Here is an 11985-nt window from a genome sequence, read left to right on the forward strand (position 1 = left end):
TATGAGGCTTGGGTGTGTTAGTACATGCTATACTATATCTTGTTATCGAATCCACTACGTTTAAGCTGTGTCCCATATGCGCGGCCTCTTATGCTACATTGGAGACATGGGCTCGCCTCGTACACGTGATACCTATTAGGTGTGTGTGGGATACTATGTCTCTATTTATATTGTGGGGCTTGAGCCGGGGCGGGTCACTTGTGGGCTCGACCATGTGAGGTGGCCCTTACACACTTTTCCCAGCTTTACACGAGGTACTACCATGTTCAATGCGTAGAGAACAAAATCTATGTGCGTGGTTTTAAGACGGAGGGAGTTTTGATTATGCAAAACCTGAGCCTATACATCATGCACCTCCTTCACATCACACCATTCGCCATCACTCCACTACACAGTACAGACCAGTGCTGTGTAGTAAAAAATTCATCACTCATAAGCCAGAGTCCCCCTACAAATCTTCTCTCTCTCTCTCTCTCTCTCTCTCTCTCTTCCCCCCTCCCCCCCCAAATTCTATTGCCTATGCTTGCACCATAAAGGCTTATGGTCTTAGACAAGACATTGACATGGGGAAGAGAATTCATGAAGCGCTGGGTTGTTTTTGCATGTTCAAAAATAGAACAAGGGTATAGTGCTTTCTTTGAGCACAAGAAACTTAATTACCCCAAACTTTCTTGTTGAAATAGACAAAAGAGCAATTTCCATTTTTTTAAAAACGTACAAATAATTCGCATATTTGACTCTTATTTCCTCTTTCAAATCGCCACAAGGTGATCTCTCTCTCTCTCTCTCTCTCTCTCTCTCTCACACACACACACACACACACACACACACACACACACACACACACACACACACACACACACACGCACCCGTGCACTCACACACACACAACACAGAAGCACACATACATACACAAACAATTTGTACTCTCTCTCTCTCTCTCTCTCTCTCTCTCTCTCTCTCTCTTTCTCTGTTTACACAGATATACATAGTTCCAAACAATTTGTACTTTCTCTCTCTCTAAGACAGCTCTCTCTCTCTCTCTCTCTCTCTCTCTAAGACAGCTCTCTCTCTCTCTCTCTCTCTCTCTCTCTCTCTCTCTCTCTCTCTCTCTCTCTCTCTCTCTCTCTCTCTCTCTCTGGTAGCTTCTCCTTCTAGTTTGTAGTGTAAGCATCTTACACTGAAAATGGTAAAGAGAGCGCTGCCTGCGATCTGCCTCAGCAGCTCATTGCAAACACTTTGCCCAAGCCAGGCTTCAACACTCCTTCACACATATTGCACATGAGCCACAAAGGCCCCATCATTTTTCTTGTCAAGTTCGACTCGACTCATCGCAAAAGAGCTGGCATCTCAATGATAACTGTGTTTTCATCAACGTTGGCAACATCATTTCCTCATACACGAAGTCATTGAATGTATCAAGGATGGTGCTCAATTCTGGTAGAGATATTGCAACAAGGTTTGAATATACCCTTTTACAAGACATTGACATGGATATAAGTATGTATTCTCCATATATATGCCGAATGTGGTGTTGATTGTAGGATATGATCAGCATGGTTGTGGCAAGGAAGCTTTGGGTTCCTTTCACAAGATTCGAAGCAAAGACCTACAAACACTTTGAAAGCCTTCCCTTGGGTGAGAGAATTCATGATGAGAGTGCTAGTCAAGGGTTGTTCAAAAAGTTCAAGATGTCATGCCTGGCACTCTCTTGGCCGATATGTATGCTAGTTGTGGTGTGCTTAAGAAAGCACAAAAAGTGCCTGAAGAGCTTCTTGTACAGAATGTTCTCTTGAAATGAACTGGTTGTAGGATGTGCACAGCAAGAGCAGGGCCAAAAAGCTCTGGACTATTTCCAGTGGATGCAAAGCAAGCTCTCTCTATATCCTCATGTAAGGATGACTTGGAATGACGTCTCTTGGAATGCACTGATCATGGGATACGCACAATAGGAGCAGCTCCAAAAAACCCTACGTTGTTTTTAGTTTCCTATCCAAAGCGTGGACTCTTGGAATGCACTGATTGCAAGATATGCCCCACAGGACAAAGCTCTAGTCTATTTTCAACAGATGCGAAGCAAGGGCCTCTCTCCAGATGCAATCACCTACATATGCATCTTGAAGGCATCTGGCTCTACGCAAGATGTTGATATGGGCACAAAAATTCACAATTGTATTGTTAGTCAGAGGCAGTTGAATAAATATTCCGTGCTTGGCAGTGCCGTGGTTGATATGTATGCCAAATGTGATGTGCTTGAGAAAGCACAAAAAGCGCTTGAGGAGCTTTTTGTCCAGAATCTCGCCTCTTGGAATGCATTGATTGTGGGATGTGCCGAACATCAGAGGAACAAACAAGCTCTAGAATATTTTGAGGTGATGCAAAGCGAGCGCAACTCTCTACATGAAACGAGCACATCTCTCTAGATGCAATCACCTAGGCTTGCATCTTGAAGGCATGTCGCAATTCGAAAGATGCAAAGATGGACAAAAGTCATGGGCTGTTTTGAACAGATGCAAAGCAAGGCCATCTCTCCACTCGGCGAGCACTACCTTGGTCAATATATATGCCAGATGCAGTACGCTTGAGAAAGCACAAGAAGTGCTTATGGAGCTTCATGTCCAGAATGTTGTCCCTTGGAATGCACCGATTGTGGGATGTGCGCAATAAGAGCAGGGCCACAAACCTGTAGGGTAATTTTAGCAAATGCAAAGCAAGCTCTCTCTATATCCTCATGTAAGGATCACTTGAAATGGAATCTCTTGGAATGCACTGCTCGCAGGATACACACAATAGGAGCAGGGTCAGAAAGCTCTAGGAATTTTTCAATTTCCTATCTCAGAGGGTGGGCTCTTGAAATGCATTGATTGCAGGGTTTGTCCCACAATAGAGAGAAGCGAGGTCCTCTCTCTAGATACGATCGCCTACACACGCATCTTGAAGGCATGTGCCTCTAAGAAAGATGTTGATATGGGCACAAAAATTCACAATTATATTGTCAGTCAAAATTTATTGAAAAAAGATGTGCTTGGCACATGAGTATCAAAATTCATGATGTGATTAGCAGGGGCTGTTGATTGCAAGATATGGGCAACATGGATATGGCAAACAAAATATGGTCTTCTTTTACGAGAGGCGAAGTGAGGGATGCTCGCCATACAAAGTCTCTTGAAGTGTTCTTATGGCCCTAGGCTACTTTAAACAAATGCAAAGAGAGGGTTTCTCACATTGAGATTGTTGATAGCGGATTGGTGGTGAAAAATATTGTACTTGGCTGTGCTTTGGTCTACTTGTATGCCAAATGTGGTTCTCTCATGAAAGAAAAAAAAATCTTTTGATGGGCTTTCCCTACGGAATGCCATCACCTCAAACGCATTGATTGCTGGATATGCCCAACTTCATTGTGCTAGGGTAGCTTAGGAAGCAGATGCAAATGGAAGGCTTTTCTCCAAATGCATTATCTATGCTTGCATCTTGAAGGCCAATGGCCTTATGCAAGCCATTGACATGGCTGACAAAATCAATGAGAAGATACCTGGTACGGCGCCGTTGGTGAAGGATGTCATGCTTGGCCATGCTTGGTTGATATGTGTGGTACTGTCATGAAAGCATAAAAAGATGAAATGTTCTTGATTGGAATTCTCTCTGGAATGTCATCACCTGCAAATATGCATGTCGCAAGAAATCTCTTGATTGTTTTTACGGAACCTCTTTCTCCAAATACATTCACCTATGCTTGCACCTTGAAGGCTTGTGGCCTTATGGAAGACTTTCACATGGGTATTAAAATTCACAATGTGATTGCTAGTCAGGGGTTGTTGGGAGTACTATGTCATGCTTGGTGGTGGTTTGATCAATATGTATACCAAATGTGGTGTCCTCACAATAGCACAAAAACTTCTTGAAGGGCTTCCTCCCTGGGATGTCATCTCTTGTAGCGGGTTAAGTGCAAAAGATGTCCAACATTGTTGATGTAAGGAAGTGCATCGATGATAGACATTCAATCGTGCGGTGAGTAAGCAGTATCATTTTTTGATTCTTGATACTGAGAACGTAGTTAATGAACGCACTGAAAATTGCATGTTGTCGTAAGAATGGCACGTTCCCTCGTATAAGAATTGAGAACGACTGTGAAAACTCCCCCATGCAAAGAGACTTGCATATTTTCTTTTCTTTGAAACATAAAAATGGAACAACAAACAATTAATAACATTGACATCTTGTATGATCACAAACATTGATCTTGACAAGACTCTAATCCTCCTTGTGGTTTTTTGCGAGGTACCCTCTGACGCACTACTATCAGTATCCCATTTTTACGAGGTGCACCTTTGAATCACGACGATCGGTATCCCAAACACGCTTTCAAGCAAAAAAATCTAACATGCTTTGATGGAAAATCTATCTCTCTCTCTCTCTCTCTCTCTCTCTCTCTCTCTCTCTCTCTCTCTCTCTCGCTGTGTGTGTGCACGTGCGTGCACTCTATTTTCTCTAAAAAATTGTAACACCCTTTGATGAAAATTTTCTCTCTTTAATTGCACTCACCTATGCTTCCACCTTGAAGGCTTGTGGCCTTATATGAGATCTTCAAACACAACAAAATCTAGGCAACAAGCAATATTTGGAACACAAGTCAAGCATAGACAAGCAAAGCATGATGAGGAGTTAAAAGGAATGGGATTTTCTTTTCTAACTGAGTGATTCCAAGATATATACAACCTACTTGTGGCAAGAAAGCTTTGGGTTGTTTTTACTAGATGCAAAGGAAAGGCTTGTCTCTAATTTCAATCATGTATGCTTCCACCTTAAAGCTTGTGGCCTTATAGGAGATCTTCAAACACAATTTGTTTTCTCGATTTTTAGTTACTAAAATCTAGAGAACAAGAAATATTCAAAACACAAGTTAGCCATAGACAAGTGGAGTGTGATGAGGGGTGAAAGGCAATGGGTTATGCTTTTTAGACCAGACTGATTACAATATATACCCAGCATGGTTGTGGCAAGCCTAGATCTGAGTTGATTTTACCAGGTGTGAAGGGAATGCCTCTCTCTAATTGCAATCACCTATTATTCCACCTCGAAGGCTTGTGGCCTTATGCAAGACCTTTACATGTATGATTTCTTAATTCACGATAAGATTGCTAGCCAGGGGCTATCAGAGCAAGATACCATGCTTGATGGTGCTTTGGTCTATATGTATGTCAAATATGGTGCCGTCACAATAGCACGAGAAGTTTTTGATGGGGATCCTCTCTAGGCTATCATCTCTTTGAGTGATTGTAGGATATGGTCAACCTGGGCTATTTTTGCTAGATGTGAAGGAAAGGATTGTCTCTAATTGAAATCACCTATGCATCCACCTCAAAGTGCAGGAGTCTAGAGGATGCTCACATGCTATTGCAACGGTTGCCAGTAAGAAATGTTGTTACCTAGAGTGCGACAATTGCTGGCTATGCTCTACATAGAAACTTTCCTTGGCTTTCGTTTATTTTTAGAGCATGCTAGATTTAGTGCTCAAGCCAAATGATGTGACTTTTACCAGTTTTTTCTCCGCTTGTAGTTATGTAGGTGCGGTTAAGGAGGCATGATGACATTTCAAGTCCATACGGTAGGACCATAACTTAGAACCTATCTTAGACCACTATAATTATATGGTGGATTTCCTTCGTAAAGTAGGACTTTTAAAGTAGATAGAGGAGCTAATGAAAAGTATACCATTTTTTGGGATATTATCAGATGGACCTCCTTGCTTGCCTCTTGTAATACACATAACAGTGTGACATTAGGAGAACGTTGCTTCGATTGAGTGCTTCAATAAAGGCGGTTGGGAGGCGTTTGTGCAACTGCTTATATATTAATGTATGGCATCGATGCCAGTGTATGCAAGAAAAAGGATGTGTCAAGAATACAAGACATGAGAAGCTTCTCAAAAGTATGGAAAAATGATACTACAAGATTTATGTGAATGGTGTATCACCATCGAGATGAAGATTGTCTGACCTCTTGCCCCTGAGAGACATTTCAAATCAGTAAGTGAGGTGAAGGCTTTTCTTTCGACAAAGTCTGTTGCGCTATTAAGACAAAGTTTTGGGCTAGTCTAAGGGAGCGTATCTCTCCAAACACTTCTTCCAGTTCAGTCAGCTCTTTGAAAGTACGTGACATTACACAATGCCTTGACACAACTGATGAGATTGCAAGATATAGGAGCATATAAGCATCAAGTCGGCAAACTCATCATGATTGTAATGTACTAGAGATGGTACTAATTAAGAAACAAGAAAACTTGCTTTGGTGAAAGGTAACAAGGTCTCTCTCTCTCTCTCTCTCTCTCTCTCTCTCTCTCTCTCTCTCTCTCTCTCTATTTTCTTCTCTAGGGATATATACTCTTGTTGAATCTTCAAATGACACAACCATACCCACACAAATGACAAGAATGCAGACAATAAAGTGAGATTGAATCAAGGAATTAATACAATCTAAAAGGTAAGAACATGTTTAGACATATCAATATTGGGACATGAAAATCGTGGAGCTGTCAAAATAGGATTATGTCAACTCAAGGTAATAGGATTTGTGGAAAACAAAGCCCAAGCCCAAGCTCTCTCTCTCTCTCTCACTGATTTTCTCTTCTAGGTTCTTGTTTTCTCTTACCCTTGGACTCACTTCAACTCAATACAAATGTGGCTAGCGAAGCACTGTAGTTCCTTTTTGACAATCGAGATCCGTTTTTGAGCGCTTAGCATGTAATTTGTCAAATTGCAACAAAAGGCATTATCTCTAAAAATAATGGAGCGATTCAAAGCCTACATAACCAACTCAAGTTCTAGTTTTAGCATCTTGTCTTGATAAACAATCACCTTTCTTATGAAAAGCTACAAATTTAATCTCAGGACCAGGGGTATTTTGGGAATTTTGGAAAAGTTGAAGGGCAGTTTGGGAATTTCCACAAATTAGACGGGTATTACGATAATTTCCCAAAAAAAATCGCAAGGCACTTACAGCATTGCTCCACATCGTCCGCCATCTGGCAAAATTTTCAATTCCCACGGCATTCTTTAAATTCCAGAATGACAAACTAACTAATCTCAATTCTCCTCCTCTCCCAAAAGAGTCTGCGAGCCTTTTGATTTCCATTTGAATTCATTTGCTTTGGTTTCACCTTTAGCATCTTTCTAGATTCTCACTAAACTTATTCGTTCAAAATCATTGATACATTTTTGGGGCTCTCCACCTATTATATATAATAGCTCGTTTTCACTTATATTAGGAGAATCTTTGCAGATTCTGTCACACCTTTCCCATCGATCCCACTTTGCGATGCTCTTATCAAAATTCTTATAGCGAGTCTTGATCGGGCGCACCTCTGAGCTAACCAGTTTGGCCAAGAGCCGCTGCTGCGCCAAGTTTGTAGCCTTGCAAATAAGAAAAAACCAGTCACCCTTGGTCCTCTCCACCCACTACAACGTGCAACAGCAACCTCTTTTCTCCTCCCCTTGCTTGCCTGCGTCACATTCGCTCCCTACGCTGCCAATTCTGTCCCTTCTCTTTTCTTTTTTAACACCCTTTCCTTTTTCCTTTTAAAGTATTACCACTATTTTTTTATTTTATACTAGCCGGTACCCCCTACCTACTACTACCTCTATACTTTTCCGTATTGTAGAGTTGTGGATTTGGATTTTATTAAGGCTTTTGGTTTCAAATAATGGAGTCATCTGTTCATCTCTAAAATATTTTTAATAATTAAAATTTCATAAATATGATCATTAGATCTCAAATCTATTATTTACCTCATTACCTTTCATGAAGAAACAAAAAGAAAAATATTGCCCAAATATCTCCTCCCCCAAGTTTTGTGTTTTCATCATTTGTTGCATGTGTATGCTTGGGCTTAGGCCTTTCAGTTTTTCCCCCATGATTTGTAGCAAATTTTTGATGTGTGACAAGTCTTGAACTTGTTTTGTTTGATTCGAAGGCTGTGGGGCAGGCAGTGCTCTCCGCATTGGGATCAAGATGTGGCATATTTCGATCGGCATGGTGGCTCCGAAGATCAGTGCTTGGAAGGTTCTTGGCTCTCCTCTAAATGCTTGTAAATTCATACCTTAAATTCAAAGAGAAGAAACAGTTTCACATGGAAAGAACTTATGGGTTTGAGTTTGATAAATCTCTCTTACCTTACAGTAAAGAAAATGGTAGCCGAAACCGTCGTAGCCCCATTTTCCACTCATATGAAGTGTCATCTTTGAAAATAAAATATGAATAGTCCAAGCTTATTATAGGTTTTTTTTAATCCCCCCACACCATCAATGTCTAATTTATCGTTTCTTCAGCCAATCTGACCATCCATCCTGTATTTTTTGAGGTTTCTCCTTGATGTTTTTGTCAACTCAATTGAGCTTTTTGGTGCCTTATGTGTCTTTTGTTTTATTTTGCATTCTCCTTTTTTTTTTTTTTTTTTTTGCAAAACTCACAATTGTGAGTGATTGTATTATAAAGTCACCAAAAGATGACAAATCATCCTCAAGCTCAAGCAAAGCCTTGAGAGAGAGAGAGAGAGAGAGAGAGAGAGAGAGGGTTATATGGAGCTCACTTACAAATACCTACTATTACAAACAGCCCAATCCTTTACAACGTAGAGCTCTACCAAATGATGAGGGTCACCCTAAGCCAATCATCCGAGTTATACCTTTTACTTACCATGTATATTTTTGCCTTGCTTTCTTGCACAATCTCTGAGAAACTAGCCTCAGAGAGGTCGTTATCAAAGACACGACAGTTTGTAGCATTACTGAAAAAACAATATCTAACAATTTGAGTGCAAATTAGAAGTGCAAAGTTTCAAAACTGTCTGCCACCAAGACACAAATCCCTCTTGAAAAACCCAATCTTCCACGTCCTTTGTATCCATTTGCACATCTTTCCTACAAGGCCTCTCATAGCCGAGCATTCCACGAAGAGGTGGCCGAGGTCTTCACTAGCCGCCCTGCACCTTGAACATCTATCGGGCCCGATACCACGCGCTTGAATCTTGACGCATGTCGGCAAGGCCCCCAAAGTACCTTCCATAGAAATATCTTCATAAATTGAGGCCATTGTGGATTCCAAATGTTCTTTGTCATCTCTACCCATCAAGCCTCCATCCATTGCTTCTTCCACTGCTTGTTAAGCGGGGCGAACCAATTAGCCTCATGGATTAACATCTGGTAAATGCCCTTGGTATGGGGTTTAGAAATTGACTATTCATGGGCCATTTCCAAGCTTTCTACTGAAAAGTAGATATATAGATCAACATCAGTACATTGTCCAGGCCTTCTACAACCCTGTTGATCAGTAGTTTCTCACTGTCATTGAGTTGAAACTGGGCAGCCACCTGGTCAGAGGATTTTCAGCACTTACTATTTCTATCCTAGAAGTGGCTTAATCATTGAAGTCCCTTATTGTTCATCCTTCTTGTAATTTCTCTCCAATAAGGGTTTAGTACGACCTCAACAGCTTTAGACAGCCAGGGTAACCAGTGTTGTTAACTGAGTTGACGTCAGTTAAAAAAAGCTGCTAAAGACCGAGCCTTACAGATGCACATCAAAGATCAACATGAAGAAGCAGTTACACATTTTTCACATTTCCTCAAAATGGTCATATATTATAAATTTCTGATTTATTTCAATCCATTGTAATATTTTTAATGTGTTATGGGCTCAATGGGAGTTCCAAGCTGTAAAGAACATGTCAGTTAGTGTGCTTAGGTTGTAGGTTCAGTAATAAGTGGTGAAGCCCTAGAGGCCTTGGCCCGGACATTGCATATTTTACCTTAGGTATATAAGACACTGTGTAAAAGAAATTAGGGTTCTCAAGCTCATTTGTTGAGACCACTCTTTGGTGTGAGCTCTCGAGGTGTGTGACTATGGAGTTCTTGAGCTTCTTCTTGCTCATGTGACTTGATTAACACTAATAAATGCTTAATTCTCTTTCACTATGCCTCTCTCATACTTCTTGTGATTGTCAATGAAGTTTTGATTAGCTAGATCGTAACTAATTAGTGGTTAATCTCGCTCTAATCTTGTGTGATTGCCCTCTTTTGCTTGTGTGCGCATGTAGGTTTGATTGAAGTGTGGTGCTCAATAGATCTATGTGTGTGTGCTTGTGATTAGTGTGTTGCATGATGATAGGATTAGTGATGTGTACATCTTGCAGTCATTAGTGTGTGTGATTGGGTTGATTGGAGGTGAAGGCAAGTGGATGTGGAGATTGCCAATCATTGTGGCTTAGCTCCTCCATAGGCCGAGAAGCTTACCTCATAGAGTCACCATACGTGTTGCCATGATTAGCTCACTAATCGTGTGAGTGTTTCCATGCCCTAGCCGGGTAGCTCATCTCTCTAGATTGATAATTTTGTTGGTCATTGGAGCTATGTTACGATGGTACCCCCAACATTTGGCGCCGTTGCTAGGGGACAATGAGCTACGCTAGTGTAATTATGGTATAATTGGATGTGTTTCACTTGTGTGTTTATGATTTTGTGGATTTTGGATGTGTGTGCATGAAGAAATGTGCTCATTTTTTCCTAATTTGTCACCATATCTTGCCAACTGTGTGCCCACACACTTTAATTTCACTAATTTTTTCTAACTTACACACTAATTTCTACTAAAGATTGGAGCTTTCAACCGTTCAAGCGATTTTCATTGGAAAGATAAACAAAGTGGTATTCTCAACCTCCCAAGAATCTAAACATGTGTAGAAATGAGTAGAGATACTATGATGATGCTATGCTAATTAACACCATGTCAATGCTATGTTATGTTATGCTAATTAACACCATGTCAATGATATGTTATGCTATGTTAATCACCACATGTGGATGCTATGTTATGCTATGAAAATTTTTGAAATGTTCATTTTCATGTCGTCGTTATGTCGAATTTTTTAAGATTTGGAGGCGTATGGAATTGACAAGTTCAATTGCTAATTGGTAAATGTACGTTGCTAATTGTGTGCTTAATTGATTTGATTGCATGTTTGAATGGTCAATTGCAGGTGTGTACGCACTAAAATCAAGTGTATGTGCATTCTAATTGAGTGTGTGTGCCTAATTTTAGGTGTATATGCACTATTTTGCCTTTGTTTGTGCACCTAAAAATCAATGTGTGCTTAATGATTTTTCAATTGTGATGATTGATTTGAGTTGTGGTCATGCCTAACTAGAGATTTGTGAATTCAAATTGCAGTTTTGACAAGATTAACCCTTTTGTGTGCGCACTTAAAAATTGATAAAAACTTAGAGATTTGTGAATTCAAATTGCAATTTCCACAAGATTAACCCTTTTGTGTACATACCTAAAAATTGGTAAAAAATGTCAACTATTAGTGTGTGTGTGTGTGTGTGTGTGTGTGTGTGTGTGTGTGTGTGTGTGTGAGCGCCTAAAAAGTGCTTAATGTGCATGATTAATTCAATGTTTGATTGCATATTTGATGTGTGTAATGGTTATTTGCTGTGTTTTTGAGCTCAAAATAGACATTTACACACTCCAAATGCGTCAAATTTTAACCTAATTTTGCCGATTTTAATTGCCTAGTTTGGATTTTATTGATGAAATTATTTGACAATTGAATCAATGTGATTATTGTGATTTGGTTTTTTTTATTTTAAGATAATTTTTGGTAAATTTTTATTGATTTTTGCATTAATTTTTCTTAATTCCATAAAAATTTGATATCTTGCAATCTTTACGAGTTGTTTTGTGTGCGTATTTAGGCATCATTTTGAGCGTATTTGTGCCTTCCTTGGTCGAGTTTTGAGCGTTTCTCTATTTTCGGTTACCGTCGTAGCATAGCTCCATATTGTTAATTTTTGTCGTAATTGACATTTTCAACAAAAACTGCCGTGTTTGACAATCAACAACACAGAGCTATGCTACTATGGTAATTGACAATCAACAACACGATCAGGTCGTTGATTTTGTTGTAATTTATATTTTTAACAAAAACTAGTAT

This window comes from Adiantum capillus-veneris, chromosome 14, assembly GCF_014529385.1.
Source record: "Adiantum capillus-veneris isolate H3 chromosome 14, ASM1452938v2, whole genome shotgun sequence".
Classification (NCBI taxonomy): Eukaryota; Viridiplantae; Streptophyta; class Polypodiopsida; order Polypodiales; family Pteridaceae; genus Adiantum; species Adiantum capillus-veneris.